The sequence below is a fragment of the Pieris napi genome, chromosome 4 (assembly GCF_905475465.1).
Source record: "Pieris napi chromosome 4, ilPieNapi1.2, whole genome shotgun sequence".
NCBI classification, from domain to species: domain Eukaryota; kingdom Metazoa; phylum Arthropoda; class Insecta; order Lepidoptera; family Pieridae; genus Pieris; species Pieris napi.
The window spans coordinates 10689322-10707592 of record NC_062237.1 but is presented as its reverse complement, the minus strand read 5'-3'; the positions used below and the strand labels follow the sequence as shown (position 1 = coordinate 10707592).

The window sequence follows — 18271 nt, the reverse complement described above, 5'->3', positions numbered from 1 at the left end:
AGTTTTCACTCATATTTGATATTCAATGTAAACCAAATAAAGTAAATAAAACCGTACAAATAGCATTAAAATATACATGTGTATGTTTAAAACAGTTGTTATAATTATTTTAAAAAATAGTGTAAGTTAAAATCTGTTAAAACAATTAACTGATGAAATTGAGCTTTCGTCAACTGTCATTTTCATACAAAGGTCTATCCACAGGCACCGATATGACCTCTCATGGATAGCTTGTATCGACAGATGGCTATTACAATCCATCGATTGATTATTGGCACACTTTTTACAACATTTTTACAACTATCTCAGATGATGGATTATGGATTGAGATAGGTAATTGGGTTCGGGCGTTAGATAATACACTTACTTTCTTGATTATAAGATAATACAAATATATTGCTAAGTTAAAGTGTATACGATACGCATTAAAAACATAAACTAACATGTTTCAATGACAAAACAGAAATCAAGACGCTAAAACATTTTACATAAAATGTGCAGGAATATTTAAATATTCATGGTGCATAAAGTATCGTAATTTATGAAACCTTCGTTTTAAAATCCTTACCAATGCTAGCAGAGCTATATTGGCCCTAATACGTGGGTAACACTGAAAATGTTTAGAACTGGCCAGATAGAAACATTGCTAATGAAAACTTTTATTGAATTTAAATTTAAGAACTATTTCGTAACCTAATGTAGTATATTGCATTAATTTGTCATATATTTTTGTGAATTGGCGGCAAAAGTAAAACTCTTGTTTCACGTGAAATTGAACCCAACACGATAAAACTTTCGGTCAATGATGATGATGACTTTCGTTGTGGGCTTATTCAACAACAAAGCTATGATATGCATTTCTTATTAAGATAACATCAGTGCTGTGCGACGCATGATAGAGGAAGATAAGACAGTGACCTATCAGCAGATACGGGCAAGCCTAGGCATTGTTTTGAGTCAAGTTCAATATTACACGAACATTTAGGCGTCAGGAAGCTTTGTACTAGATGGATTCCCTATACTCTAACCGACGACCAGAAACACCTTCGCATGAACTGGTGTCGCCAAATGTTAGATAAGTTCAATGGCAGTGACTCAAATGGTGTATTTGTCATCGTCACAGCTGATCAAAGCAATATATCCAAAACCAAAAGACAATCAGCTCAGTGGGTGTTTCCTTTCGAGGATCGGCCAACAAAGATAAAGCAAGGAAGAAGTCAAGAAAAAAAAGATGATTGCCTCATTCTTTGGTCGGAAAGGTCATTGTATGGCAGGTGTCGAGATAATGAGTCATCCGCCATACAGTCCTGACCTGGCACCCTGCGACTTTCATTTATTCCCAAGAACGAGCCTTTACGAGCCCTGAAGATGCGGTGAAAGCGTACGAAAATATCATAGAAGAAACCCCTGAGGAAGAATGGGCCCACTGCTACTCTCAGTGGTCCTACATAACATCAGGTGAGCCTCCTGCCCGTTTGCCCCCCGTTCTATAAAAAAAAGGTACCTATCCTGAATTGTTTTGTTGTTGTCTTTCTACTAAACCTACACCCATTAACATTCCTGTTGTTACATGTTTTATTAACATAGACCAACTTGCCTTCTAAGAAAAAGGAATTGCTCTGATATTGAAGCCGTAGGTAGTATACTCCAAACTGAAAAGTTCCATGTAAGATTTACGTTGCTTTAGCAAGAGTCACACCTGATCAAATTGTTAACTATGTCATATAACAAATATCGCGTTCTCAAGGTCAATAGAACATTAATTCGATATTATATAATTATTGGTCTATAACCACAAGCCCATGAACAAAAAATACCTGTGAAATGACCCAACGTGAATTACGCTTAGAAGGCTGTTACTATATCTGAAAATAACTCTGAGCACTATGCCGTCATTTTTGAGCGGTACATGTGAGTACGTGAGTGAATGGAATTTCTCAGGTACAAATGAGGAATTTCGACTAATTATTAATGTACGGCTTTGTTATAAGTGTAGGTATAGATGATTAAAAATAAATGTCGAAAAACCTAGTGCCGTACTAAAGTGATGGTGCCGGAAGTCGGTGCAAATTTTTAATTCAACGTTAATTGCAGAAGCAATCTAAGTCATTTATTACTGTACGGCATTGGTGTAATTCCTTTTGGACACATATACAGATACTTTACCCGTAAACGCCGTACTTATTTTCAGGGGAGCGGTCGAAAGCCAAGGGTCGCAACATATCTCTGATTAGCATATAGGTGATGATGATATAGAACAACATAAAATTAAATGATCTTGAGAGTACTTCACAAATAGGTAACATTTTCCAGCATGCCGTACATTTTTTGTGGAACACATAGGTGTATGGGGTAAATTACTTCCCTCCGAAAAGAGTCATTTTCTGGTGACTTTTATCTGTACGACAATAACACAGGTTATTAATACTTTAGACAATCTTCAATAAAAGATAAATGCCGTACGCTAATTGCTATATTGGCATATTAATACAGCAGGGAGAACTCCAGCGAATCTGTTCTGTGGTGCTGTCATGTGGACTGGCTGTCCATTGGAAGCATCTACTCATATGCTACCAGCTACTGCTGGTTTTCTAACTCTAAAATATGGTGACGTTTTAGTCGTCTTACATACTTATCTATGGTGAGTTGGCGAGCAAGTGGGAAAAATAAATAAGATACAAATAAAAAAACTACTGGCAACTTTGTTGCCCACAAGCGCATTGTTAAATTTGCAGGGTCTTGAATTACTATTTGGACAAAACAGGTAAGACACGAAGAATATGTTCGCGAATTGTTACTTGAAATGATAGAATACGTTGGGATCATCGCTGTCGCTATTGGGAAATTTCAAGATACCTCCAAATCAGGCTTTCTACTAAACCAACACCTATAACTGTTAACTACACTTTCAACACTTTCAAAACTTGTTAACAACACTGTTGTTACACACTTTATTAACATAGACCGACTTGCCTGCTAAAAATAAAAACTGAATTGATAATGAAGCCGTAATATATTCCAAACTGAAAAATTCCACGTAAGACTTTCGTTGCTTTAGTCACGCCTGATCAAATTGTAAATTTGACAATAAGACAAATGTTCTCAAGGTCTTGAATAGAAAATTAATTCGATAGTATATAATGTTCATATTTATACAAGTTGTTTAGCTTGTAATTTACATTAGTATTTTTAAATTGTGTATTCCTGAATCAACAAATGTTGTCAATTTATAGATCCGTTTCAGAGCTTGTTTGGTGGTTTGATTCTGAATAAACTGAATTGTTTCGGATTGGTGTGTGAGTACATGGATATAATAATCAGCAGAAATGAAAAAGTAAAGTGAATTGCACGTTATTACTATACTCTACAAGTCTACAGGACATCAATTAACATGGCAAATATGAACTTTTGTATATTATATTAATTGTAGAGCAAAAAATACAATTTAGTATTTTAGATAATGTAAAAAATTAGTTCTCACGATTATTAAACTTTAAACTTAATAACCGTGATTATGATTTTTATACTATAGTTAATTATTTCTCATTAAACTATTTATAATGTTGTTATTTTTAATATTTTTATTTAATTTAATATTATATTTATTATATGGGATAAATATGACGATTAATGACGTTAGAAAATGTTTATTGATTTTGTTTTATTATTTGGTTCGTGTGGCCTATAATAATCTAACAGCAGATATCACTTTCACTATATTTTATTTAAATAACCTAGTAAATAATCTTAAGAAATATATTTTTCTTTATAAATATTTTCATGTTCGCAGTTTATCCTACAATCCCTATTCTAACTATTTCTTCTGGACAAAACTAAAATATTGCGATTTGTGTAGTTTAACTTAACAAAAGTAAGTGACGAACCAAGCAAACAAGCATAAAAATTATAAAAATTTAATTAAAATTTGTTTTTACTAAAAATAAAAAAGAGAATATCAAGAATATGTTAAAATTTTAGTTTTTTTGACAACTTCACTTTTCTTATTTTGTTTGCACGAACAGTTAATATTTTTTTCAGGGAAATCACTGGATACCTCGTTTTTCTTGCGCGTGCGTCTCATGAAGAGCGCGACGAAACTAAACCCATAATTTCCTTCGCGGCTGAAAGAAATATCAAGACACGTGCTTAGCAAGGCTATAATCTCTCGACAAGAAAATGGATCGTAAAATTGTTCTTAGCCCTGCCCTGCGATTCTGTAACTCACTTTTTGAACTCACATAGCGGTTTTCGCATCGGCGGTCGCTCTCAAATCAGTCGTGAAGCAGTAACGCTGTGCGAGTTCGAAAAGTGAGTTACAGAATCGCAAAGCAGATACGTACACTAGGTGAAACGGTTCAATTCGGACTGACCCCACGGGTGCGTGGTGCCCATTAGCAGGAAGAAACGGGACGGGTTCTGTTCACGGGTGAGTCGATTTTGGGACTTTTGGCCGCGTAGATCGTGAAAATACGATACTGTCGAGAGAAAACCGTCGTCAAAAAAAACAACTGTGTATGTCAAGGATAGAAGGCTGACTATGTACTTGTTGATTTACAAAAATATCAAGAAAGTGATAATCTGTGACTAGGACTATGTGGTGCCTGAGTTTTTTAATATTTCCCATTAAATTTTCAACGCACTAATTACGATTCACTTATTAAAAATTCCTTCGTAGTAATGTTTATAAACGTAATTTTTTAAACTATTTATATCATTTTGGAATATGTGGCTATCTTTATTTAGCTACTAAAGTAATTTTCAAAATAGATTCAGCATCATAGCAGAGACTCCCAAAGAACAAACTGACAGCCACTCTTTATACTAGTGGAGTTGATATATCCGAAATCGAAAGAAATAAAACAATATTAGTAATATATTTTAATAATTTATATAGTTATCACAGATACCTTATATTTTCTTAAATAGTACTTACAATTAGTTTAATAAAATATAACTTTCAAAGTAATATAACCATTTTTAGATTTTCTATTTGTATTGCAGTATGCATAATTTATGCGCATAAAAGTATGCGTTTTTTTATACGTGAAAATTACTAATTGCCAGAAATAAAATCTGAACACCACACAGACTAATCAATAAATAACTTAAATATGCTCATAAAATCTAAATAATTCGTAGAACTATAGCTATCTCTTTTCGACACAACGTAAAGATAATTTGACTGAAAGAGACAAAATAGTGCAATTAAATTCATGTTTATAATGAAGGGGATAATCTGTTAAAATAAACCGTTAACGTATAAAATTTATAGGCTTTAATCAATTTTAAACAATTAAATTCAAGACGATCCATCAAAGTAATATATGAATATATCACTCAATTATCGTATGTTATAAATAAACGTCTGTATGTTAAATAAAATTAAAATACCATTATATCCTGTGATTTGCTAATACACATGACAGGAATGTGTCAAATTTCGTATGTGTATGAATCGAACGACTATGTTACACATACAAATATAACTTACATAACATACATTAACCTGAAACGTTTTAAAATAACTTATTAAAAATAATTATTCATAACAAACCTACATCGTACTTCAAGTAGTTAATAATATGGTAATACAATTTCTAATATATAATAACTCTTAAAACTAGGTTTTAATAGAACGAATAAAAAAGTCAATATTTACAAAATTATTAAACACATTTTGTAAATTTTGACTTACATACTGGACCGACCCGATAGACCCCTGTACCCTCATAAATACAGAAAAACCATTATAATCTACTTGAACACACACAAACACACGCACACAAGATTTATATATACATATAATGTAATTTTAATACATAAAATTTTTTTCATATCTAGTATGTGAGAACTGTTCATTTCACATGACACAGAGATCATGTTCTTTATTTTATTCATCTCCATTCAATTCTTCATACAAGTTTTATATAATCTGCTAATTTCTTTACGGTGTTAGCGTAGTGGCTTGAGAAACCTTCAACCAAGTCATGTGTTCGAATCACGGCTACACATTTATTTTATGTGCACAATTAACATTTGCATGTACGAAAGTCAAACATTCAGTAACCGACATGCCTTAGACCTAAAAATTGACTCAGGCACAGAAGTTTTACTTAAAAAAAAAAGTGTGTGTGTACAAAGTACACATGTCAGAAGTGAAACTTCTGTGGCAAACTAACCTTTAAGTGTTGTTCATGTTTATACAAATCTAAAAGTTTAGATTTCCGATGCTTAGAGGGACGGAAAAAGGAATATAATATGTTAGGAAATTAATGTATTTAATTGTCATTAAAATATTAAGTGTCGAATAATAACTAATAAATAATAAATAAAAACGTGACGATTTGCTACAAAATCTCTCCCATACGTCGATAAAGAACTTTCATTCCAACGCCGATAAAGAAGTTTGACTTCAAAAAGCAACATGGCGCGTAACCGAAAAATGTGACGCGTAACGAAAAAATGTTACACTACATTTTTTTCTAACCCCGATAAAGAAGTTTCACTTCAAAAATACCACGGCCGCCGTTACGTTCTATCTTATATATTTTATAATAAAAGTTGTTATTTCTAATTTTAATAAAAGAAATATAAAACCAAAGTCATATTATATCACGTCTAATTTAAAAGATTCAGTTGATGCTTTTTGATCGAAAATCAAAAGTATGGAACAATTGATAAAATTAATGAAGTAGGTACCTACTTTGTTTATTTTTTTATTACTCTGGATGGTTACAGTCGCAGATTATAAAACGGTTTATTTACTATAGAATGATCAGCCACAGAGTATAGGTTGGATGCACAAAGAATAAAGATTGCAAAAACAGACCATGGAGGGGCCTCATAGCCTAGCGGTCTTATTAAGAGGCAGCTAGGTGAGGTGTACCGGGTTCGATTCCCGGTTCGAGGGCAGGTTTTAATTTAATTTAAATTTGTTCTCGGCCTTTGGGAGGGTTGTGCGCTACCGGGCGAGTGCCTAAAGCGTACATGGACGACACGGTCGAATTTCTAAAGACAAGCACGAATTATAAAAAATCCTATACTTGACGCTGGCTAATGCACAAATCGCGCCAGAGTCATAAAAAAACAGACCATGGAATGAATATAAAACAAGCGAATTTACTAAATAAAAGATATTCTTCTGTCAACTAAAGTGAAACAAAATGTGAGATGAATAAAATAATGTAAATTTTTGCAATATGTAGTTACACCAACATATTTGGTCTGGAATAAAAAAAATCATGGCAGACCTGTCTTATTCTGCAATAGTGAACGCCTTATTATCTAAACCATTCACACGCTCTTTGGTTTCCTTCTCTTCTCTTTCCCTCTTCACTTGGAATTCCACTATGAAGTATAGAGAAACACCTACAAGCATTGTTGTTCCGATGAGATAGGCTTTGGAACTTGTACGGAGATGGGGCGAAATCACGTAGGCTATGATAAAGCCGACAGATGACCAGAGGTGGGCGTTTGAAAAGGCAGCTTCTTCTCTTCCGGGGAAAAGAATTCCAACGAATGCTGAAAATGTGATTAATGGGTATTACAAGCAATTATTATTATTATAGACTAAATACGTTTATGATATTAATTTTTCTGCTATTATATTGAAACTATCTTTTTATTGGTTCAGAAATACCCGGAGTAATCTTATAATAGTGTAGGACAAAAGCAAGTGCAGTTATCATCATCAGACGTCGATGCCAAATACCAAATTCCATTGGTACCACCTCAACGTCCGTCGTTCCACAACAGAGCGTTTTTAAGGCTGTTTTTGCCGCACTAAAGTATTTCCGAACCAATTCGACTTAGGGTACCTACTTCAAAAAAATAGCTTTCCTATTCTAAAAGGCTGGCAAGACACTTGCGATCCTTTAGGCAGTGTGTGTTATCACTTAACATCTCCTGTTCCATTAAAAAGGGTACTTCTGATTGGCAAACCCTGGAGTTGCACGGCGTTTTCTGCTAGTTTATTAAACCTAAATTCTCTGATTTGCGTACCATAAGACTGGACCAGCCAGATGGAATCACAGATACCCCACAGTACCGCGATGATGTACATCACGTAGCTCATATTCGCTTGAGGCTTCCACAGCAGTATTGTGGCCACAAGAGCCATATGAATCACAGTAGCTGCGCATATCAGAGGTAGCCGTCCTGATATCTGTGAAAAATTAATACAATTGAGAGATACATTTTTGTAAATATATAAAAAAAATTGAGAAGTAGAAAAGGATTTCATCGGATATCTAGTGTTGTTAAGTGTCTTTAGAAGATTATCACAGAGAGATATCATATCATATTATCATGTATTCTTGTATTTAATCCTCAACACAATAAAAAAAGCAAAATGCTTAATTTAAGTTAAACACCTATTTGTCCGTGAAACAAGCGAAATAGTCAAAGTAGTATAGGAGTAGCTGGAAATAATTGGATGACGATGGCACAAAATAAAATTGGGTGGTAAAAGTGGGAGAAGGCCTTTTCCCGGACAGAGGCCGCGGAGTCTAAAGTCTAATGTAAGAGTAGTATTTTTTTTTATTTAATGTATGTATAAGGTGTAGATTAATAAAGGATTATTATTATTAAGGCAACGTTCAAGATTAAAAAAAATTATCATGGAACTTATTATTAAATCGAAAGAACAATTGAATAAGAAGATCCATCTCTTGGAGTTAACAAACTATTATTCAATTAAAGTTAATGTGAACATAATAGGCACGTAAAGGTGGGAACTGACCAAAGTTACGAGGTGTAATGTAGCATTCGCATCGAGCGTGTTTGTTCAACTTTGTACGCAGGTCTCGATTTTGAAGAACTGTTGAATTTAATTGGACCAAAAGTACTTAAAAAAGACACAATTTATAGAAAATCATAATCATGATCACTCGCGACGTGCGACGCGTAATTACTGAACCGCGTAACAGTCAAAGGATTCGCCAAAAAACCGACAGCCGGGTGGAGCACTAAAAGCGAGCAACGAGCGGCTCGTTGCTCGCTGGTTTCCCCGTAACACGACGTACTGACTGCACGAATGCTCGCTGTGTAACATTACATTACATGTTACATTACACCTCGTAACGTTGGTCAGTTCCCACCTTAAGTCATAGACAAAAAAAACAGAAAGAATTTAATTCGTACGTAAAATAAAAATATTATAAACAAGAGTCTTCATTGCACTAAATACATAGCTATTACTTTGCTCAACTAAGTTCATCACTTAGTACAAGCAATGCGATCCTTCTTTACAGGATTTGGATGATCAATTTAATGAGTAACCCTTTAAAGTTTTATTTGTGTTGTTAATGCTGGTAACCATATATATTTATACATACATTTTACATACTTGCAGTTAAATTAAACGTAGGTTAGATGGTAGGTATTGCTAGTATTTTTTCGTAACCTCAATTTGTGTATGCCACAAAACTGTATACTAAAGTTTAATATTATTATATAAATACAATATCTGAGTATCCATGAGCTGCGGTAGTTGCCTTTTATGACCGACCTTGACTAATGTAAGCAAGGATTAATTAAATCTAATATACTAAGGATTTTCACTAATAATTAAATTTTGATCAAATACCTTTGCGATAAATCCAGTAACAAAGCATCCTATAACATCAGAAACACCGAAGGTCAGCATCACATAGCCAACTGTTCCAGTTCCGACTGCGCATGACACGAATGCCTGAAACACATATTTGAAAATGCTTAAGAAATCTGTGTTGCAAATTAATCATTAAAAAAGTGCGTGCATGTCAGAAGTGAAACTTCTTTGGCAAACTAATTTTTAAGTCTCGTTCATATTTATACAAATCTTGAGATTTCCGAGACTTAGAGGGAGGGAAAAAGGAAGATATGTTAGGCATTTAATTGTCATTAAAATATTAAGTGTCGAAAATTAATACAAATAATAAATTTAATTTTTTTTAATTTAATTTTTCGATAGTAAAAACACGTGGCATTTTAATTTAGAACTCGTCATTTGACATTTCAATTAATTATATTGCATAAAATATAAAACACTAATACATATTTCATAAATTCTCTTTACGAAATTTTAATTTTGACTATCTCTAATTCTCTTTATCTCTCAATCGATCTCGAGCGCTCTCTCCCTTTTCTTCCTCAAAACCGCTGCACATCTTCGTGACGTTTCATCCGTAAAAACTTTACCCTCATGCGCCTCAAAAGTTTCACTTAAAAAATTAAACAATTTATTTAAATCGTCAGATTTTATTTAATCAAAATACCCACCAAGAGAGCATCTACAGGATCCAAAGCGTTACATACTCGTTGACCTTAATTTGAACCCGAGACCTCGTAGTAGACCTCACTTAATGCAGATGCCATAATATCTCTATTATGGCATTTAATCAATGCATCAGCAAGAAAAACAAATACTAACCGCTGTAAAATCAGCTCCGAAGAAAGCCTGCTGTAATCCGGTGAAGACCATGATGGTTATCAGCATAATCTGCTTGGGCTCCACTAATAGCTTGAGGGTAGCCATGAGCATTTCACCACCTCCCATTACTTTGGAAGCGCGACCAGTGTCGTAACTATAAGATTTATTATCACTTTATTATAGACTAAAAAAAGAATTATCTCTGAACAAAATTATTCTAAATCCTATTGACTCACTCTTACTAGTTCTTATATTTATCATACTACCGCCAACATAGCTGGTTTCTAAAGCTCGTGATCCGGTACTGATGAATCGGTTTTTAAATAAATAGACATTAAATTGATGATTATTGTATGGTGCAATATTTTTTGAGTTGCATTTCTGATCAGAACGTAGATCACGCGATTTTAAGCATAGACGATTTATTAAAAACAAGCGACCCGTCCCGGCTTTGCACGGGCCGTTAACAAAACACAGCCGGAAAATTTAGTTCTGTTGCGTTCTCAACTACATAAATTTATACTAGGTTTTCAAAGGTTCCCGTTAAATTTTTCTCTCCATAGAAACCTTTCTCGGAGAAGGAATAAATTAAAAAAGCGACGGGTTGCACTCCAAGAGTGCCGGCAGAAGTGAAAACTTGAATATTAACGTAGTGAACCTCAACGAACTGCTTACAATTTAAGGTATTATTATTCGGTAGTTATATGAAATTGTTGGGAAGTAAAATTAATCTGTAATTGACTAAAGAAGTTTGAATGATAACTAAGTTAGTGTAGTACAATGTACCGAATAATAATACGTTAAATTGTAAGCAGTACGCTGAGGTTCACAATCTTTCGACAGTTTATAATCTCGCGAGATAGATTACAATCTAACGGTTTTTACAATTTTACGTTAACATATATACACACACGTTTTTTTAAACGGCGCTGTTTAGTTAAAAGAATAGGCTGTTAATTGAACGGCTAATTAAGCTAGTTTGCCCGCGACATATAGATGGGTGTTCATAAACAGTAAGTTGTCATTAGTTGTCACTGTTAAGAAATACGAAAATTAAAATAATGTAATGTTTTTAATTATAATTATTATTTATACCTCTCCATAGAGTCTACCCCAATTGCAACAATTAGGACCGCAGCTGCCATGCACGCTAGATATATGCCTGAAATAAAATGCAAATATTTGTTCCATATTCAAACCATAATCAGGTAAGGTGGGTTCTATAATTTAAATGAAGCATTTGCTTCAATATTTTTGATAGAATTTTAACAATTAAACACACTACTAACACTTAACTTTTACTTATATTATTGTTTTTTTTTAAGTATTAGTATTATTAAGGTTATTTTTCTTTTTTTGTGACTGAGGCGCAAACTGTGGTCTCTGGCAGAATGACCAGTGCTGTGGAGCAGTCTGCTCCTCAGCATAATGCTGAGCCAGGGCCAATTACAACCACAGCCACAACCACGCATTACACGCTTAACGCTAAGAACTCACGAAGCATTATAAACATAAGCATGATTAGCAACGTCGCGTCGCCCGCCAACTGGCCGCAGAGCGCGCGGGAGCTACCCGCCGCGGCTGCGGGACCGCAACCGCGCCCGCCGGTACAAGATGATCGCCGGTGCAAACCGCTTCGTGAGTTCTTACCGTAAAACGTACGTAAAATAAAGTAAACAATCATTTAATCATATAGGTAACATAATGTACACTTATGACTCGTCAGTAAAGAAATACATATTAATGCTTCTAATTTTACTGCTAGTCCTCAAATCAAGGGCGTAGAACAGAAGAGAAGAACTGGCAATAAACTCTCCGCCACTCTTTTTAATCGCCATTTTTTTTACACAACGTTTGTAAGGAGCTGCAACCATTACACCATGCTCCACATGACATATTAAGTAATTAATAATAATAACATAAATTAAAAACAAAGTATTGTCCTCTATCAGCAGGAGGCATGGTGAAATAGGAGCACGCACTTACATTCTCGTGGGAACAACACGCACACAAACATCACCGCATATACGAATTCAAGTACGACCAGTCACCACAAGTAGCACCCGTTCACGAGCATGACGCATGGCCAGCCATCGGCCCCCTCGCCATATTTTAGGGAGAGAGACAACCCGACGCATGCGTTGTTCTTTAAAAGAAAAAAATTGTTATCTCTCATGCTTTTTATTTGTGTGTTTCTGTGTGTGTGAGTTTATGTGCGTGTGTGTTTCTGTTTGAAACGTTATGTCTATGGATATGACTAATATTCCTACTTTTCAGACAAAAACCATTTGAAGTCAAATGTCATTACAAAATTCTATACAGTTTTAACGTCAGGGAGTCAGATTTCCACTAAGTCTAGTTCCTGATTCTTGCCCCTACCGTTAGTACATTTGTGTTAAGTGCTTAATTGTAATAGGTACGTGGAAAAAAAAACAAGAACGGGGTGTCTTGCCCGAAGAGAACATTATGTTAAATATCCTTAGTAAATTTGGTTGGACTTAATTGACTTATTAGACTTAAATTAGGCTAGATTGTAAAAACATTAGCAAAGTTGCCACTAACCAGATAAAAGCTGGATTTTCTCATAAGGCTGCTGCTGTAAGGCCTCTGCAGCATCAGCGCTGGGCAAGAAGTTCGCTCCACAGATTACTGGGATCATGGTCGCGTTGATCGCAGTCACAGCAGCTTGATTATCGCTCGAGGATAGTACTGAAAGTAATTTTTGTTATTTCTTATTGATATACTATTTAACAGCGTTTGATATGTAACTATTTGCACCTGACACGTTTTTTTGTTGGCCTTTGGATATGTAAATAATGGCATAACACTTGTCGCATGTGAAGAAAAAGTTTTAGAGTCGAATATTGGAATGCCTGTTAAAATTTTATTAAAAAATAGGGGTTGATGGTAGAGGGGTGACAATTAAGGGTTGTATGTATTTTTGTATATTGCATCATAAAAAAATAAAAACATAAAAAAAAATCTAGAAAATAAAAATTTTGGGTTGGTACTACCCTGAACATATAGGGGGATGAGAAATAGATGTTGTCCGATTCTCAGACTTACTGATTATAAATATAAAATGTCATAAGAATCGTTCGAGCCGTTTTGGAGGAGTATGGGAACAAACATTGTGACACGAGAATTTTAATATTGTCTTTGATTGACATAACCTTTACACATTTGAAGAAAAAACTGACCGTTCACCGTGACCACGCACGCTGTAAAGCACGCGAAACGTCGGTAAAATTATATTAAATAATTGTAAATTTATAATAATACATAACTTTAATCCGTTAAAAACATTTTTTCTTCAAACGAGAACTTTATATATTCTGATGATTGTTTTCTGTAATGAAAATGTACTTCTCTTCTAGATGCGGTTAGTGAAACATTCTAGTTATATTTAAACATAAATTACTGTAACAAATGTGTTTGGAATACTGGGTGGCCAAAAAGTCGTGTATCAAACGCAAATAGGGTATAGATGAGGTCATCAGCTGTAAAAAAATATTCTACGGGAGGTCTCTAAGCTCATCCCCTGCAGAGTTATAATTTATTTTGCGTTTTTATAACAAAATTGACGTTTTTTTACTTATTCTTATTGAAATTCGAAAAAATCTACATCCTGTATCTTTTTCATAATATCCACTAGATTGGTACTGATGAGTCCTTGCGTTAGACATACTATTTATTATACATATATTGAAAATGAGCACCCACCAAGCGACGATATAAGATTTCCCCAAACTTGATTTAACTGGAATATCATGAAGAATAGACCAAGGAATCGCGTCAACAATGCTTCCGCTGTTATATTTGATATCTTGCTGTGAACCTCAGATACCTGAAAACACGGATCTAATTTTAAAAAAACGTATTTATAGACCGATATCAGCCCTGCGATTCTGTAACTCACTTCACGCACTCACACAGCGGTTTTCGCATCGGCGGTCTCTCTCAAATCAGTCGTGAAGCAGTCATTTTATGATTTGGCATTCTGAAAAGGTGGGAGCTTGTACTTTATTGTTTATCAGAATGCCAAATCATAAAATGACTGCTTCACGACTGATTTGAGAGAGACCGCCGATGCGAAAACCGCTGTGTGAGTTCGTGAAGTGAGTTACAGAATCGCAGGGCAGTTTTTACCATTTCAAAAATTTTGATAAAATTTGGTAACTTTTTTTAAGGCCATTTTTATTCCATAAATCTAGATGATGTAAGTGTCAATATTACTACATTTTTTATTTAAATAAATAAATCGTTTATTTGCAAAGAACGTGGTACATTCAGCCATATAAAATAAAACCACACAATCATCCATATAAAAATAGGCATGCAATTGTCATATTAATAAGAACATTTAAGTTTTCTATAATTGTTGTCAAAACTTATTCTTAATGCTATCCCACACTATATACTGTATATTTAAAACAAAACACTTTTATCGGATTAAAGTCTTAATTTTTTTTTGGTTCATTACACAGGCCAACATGATTTTTGATGTTTTGAATTTGATAAGTGTGCTTAGCTAATTCGGGTACGCTGATTGTAAATATAAATTTGGTTTCAGGCCATCACGTCAGGATTTTTCACAAAATTTAAAAAACCTTCTGAGATATTTTGTACTAGAGAAAAGAAGCACCTTATTGATATTTCCTAAATTGCATTAAAATTATTTCTTTAAAATAAACATACTATTTAATATCCCGATTTAGCGTCTGCTAAACGACCTACTTCATAGACCAGAAATTGCGCTGACAATTACGATTTCACATCATGGAGGTTATTTATTGATTCTAAGAGAAAATTGTTGTACACTGGTAATAGTTATGCCTCGGTGCTTGTTGCATCTTGAAGAAATGTGTGAGAATTTTTAGCAGTTGTTAAATAAAGTATATTATCTAATATTGTTGGCAACTCTGTTGAGACTTCAAAATAATATCTAAACTTCCGAAGTTTGGATTCAAAGTATCCATGTATTTTGTGCGAGTTGGACAGTCGAGGGCAAAACACTTTTTCCTGAATCAAAAAATGTAGGCCAGCGTTATAAACCCCAATAATTAAAAAAAAAAATATGATAATTTGTTTCATAATCTTGTTTTTTGTAATAGGAATGGTGATCAGGCTTATATGACTGCCACAAGCCGTCGACTTTTTGAGTCTAAAGCAGGTTTTATTTTCCTTCTTACGGCCTCAGGGATTAGGCCATCAGTACTTTCAATATCTTTTTCAATACTTACCACAGACAAATAGGTAGACTTTGCACACCAAAGGGGTCCGCCTCCAAGACCGACACACAGCCCTGCTGGTATCATAGTGTAGAATGATGGCCATAATTGAGCAGCTATATACGGCATATAGGTCACAAACGAGAGAGATATCGCCCATTTTGTACCTATCCACCTGAAATGATAGTGTCTTGTTTAGTTCACTTCTCACCTCTCAGACAGACAATCTCTAAATAGACCGAAAGATACACATCCTACAGCAGCACCTGGAATGTTCGAAGTATTTCAACGGAGGTTAAGCCATTATATACATAAACATCATTTATTATTTCATCGTATATAACCTATACCCATAATCAAAATTAACGCCTGAAGGTTTTGCGATCAGCTGGCGTTCTGAAACTCCTGGGTTCTATTTTCGATACAACATTAGGTTCGCCTTTAACAACACAAAAAGTTCCCCAGGCACCAGAATATTCTTCCTCAGACATACTCAGTGCCTCAATTACATTAAAAACTTACTTTATTACTGCCGTTGGTAGGAATATATTGGATAAAATGAATCCCGCGTAGACAGCCGCCAGCGAACTCATTCCAAGACCCTCGTCGGCGTTTATGGAGCTTTGGAGATTTGCAGCACCCTACAAAATTTTGGGTAATTTTTTTATCTTTTTTACGGCTTTTTTAATCTAGCATACACGTAGATAACATGAATTCATTATAAAACAAGTTTGTTAATTAAATTTAATTATGATAGGAACCGAAAACCTAGTCTTTGCGTATTTCCTCTTCATTTTGCTTGTGTACAATAAATGTGCGTACGTTCCTTTGGAGGCCATAGTTTTAGGCACATCGGATCACCTAACATTTACCTGATTTAAGCACTAAATGGTTTTACAGATCTACAGGTGTACCTATCAGTAGTTTATATTTGTATAAGGAATATAGACTCACACCATACGCCGTGAAGTGCCAAACTGATGATGACCACATTCTTCACTATACGTTTCGTTTCACTCGGCTCAAATTCCTTTACTACTTTTGATGTCATTTTACTTCCTTTTCTTTACACAATTACATTTTAATTAATTTTGTCATTGGAGTTTTTAAGTATTGTATATCGTTGAAACGTTTTAAACTAACTGATAAGTTAAATAAAAATGTTCCAATTATTTAATGTCTTTAATTATACAATGGGTTTGATAATAATTAGTTATTTACTGCAATATTAAAAACCTAGTTCATAATAACGCAATTCTTTAATTTTATATTTATCTATGTTCGGAATAAAACCATGTCATGGTGTGCAGTGCTTTTGAGGCTTTAAGTGTAAGTTGTAACTATAAAACCAAAGGGACACAACTAAAATTTTAGCATAAACAAGAATAAGTGCGAATCTTAGCTTAAGGGTAGCATCAGTGCCGGATTAGCCATATAGCAAGAGTAGCAAATGCTACGAACTTAGGGGCCCCGCGCTCCAATGCCTGTCTGACCGTAATAAAAAAAGTATTAATTTAGATAGTAGCGTCAAATATCTTGCATACCTTTAACGCGAAGCGCTTAGTCTATGCTTCACTTCCACATAAAAATAAACTCGACTTCGTCAAGTATAATCGTAAAAATAAGTACGTATTTATCTTTTTAACGTTAATTTTCAAATTTTAATTATAATCGATATACATATTTAGACTAGCATGTTATTTGTACCCTTCAGATTTTTATTTTTATACATTTATTTTGCGAGTTTACGTAGCCGAGATAGTACTTTTCTAATCGATTTTTATATAATATCGATTATAAGTATTTCGAGGAAATAGACGAACTATTTAAATCCTAAAGCCTAACCAAGGGCCCCTAGGCAGAATTTGCTACAGGCCCCGCGCTGGCTTTATCCGGCACTGGGTAGCATAGTAACATACTAAACTACTATAAGTACCTAAGAAACTATTACTGATGGGGGACTGGGACCCCGTGACACAAACGTGCGTAAAGGAATTTAAAAAAATCAGCTTGTATCAAAAACATTATATTCTATCTCAGTTTACTTAACTAACTTTGGTAAATTTCTTCCTTATTATTAAATTTATCTATTACAAGTGGATCAGGGTCAAAAGTTAGTGAGAAATATATCATTGAAATCTAGCTATAATTATAGTATATTACCGGCGCATACGATATGATCATAGAAAATATAATACATACACTCAAAACCGGTTATAACGACATTGAAGGGACCGTATAGTTGCCGACGTTATATCCGATAGTCGTTATAAGCAATGTCATATACACAAGTACAGTACATATGTATGTACATAGTTATCGATCTAGAATAGGTAGGTATGGGTTATAATATGGTATGTTAATATTATAATATGTAAACGAGTCAAAAAAGAAACAAAAATATTTATTACGAAATAATTAGGTACAAAAGTAATCAGTCATTTTGGTCTGTTTTTTTAGCCCAGTCTCAAATATTTTTTGCATTTAACGTTTCATACTCCTCAAGGTATGAGTATCACCAGTATCAAACTGTTCGTTAAAAGTAACAAATTTTTGCAAAATCGTTACAGCATTAAGAGCCTCGGAAATCGTTGGTTGAAACTGTTCGTTGGGAGAAAGTGCGTAGGTA

The 18271-nt window shown here is 34.2% G+C and overlaps 1 pseudogene; it reads right to left on the bottom strand.

The window, feature by feature from the left end:
- Positions 1–7086: 7086 nt before the first annotated feature.
- Positions 7087–16693, bottom strand: LOC125048902 (annotated as a pseudogene).
- Positions 16694–18271: the final 1578 nt, after the last annotated feature.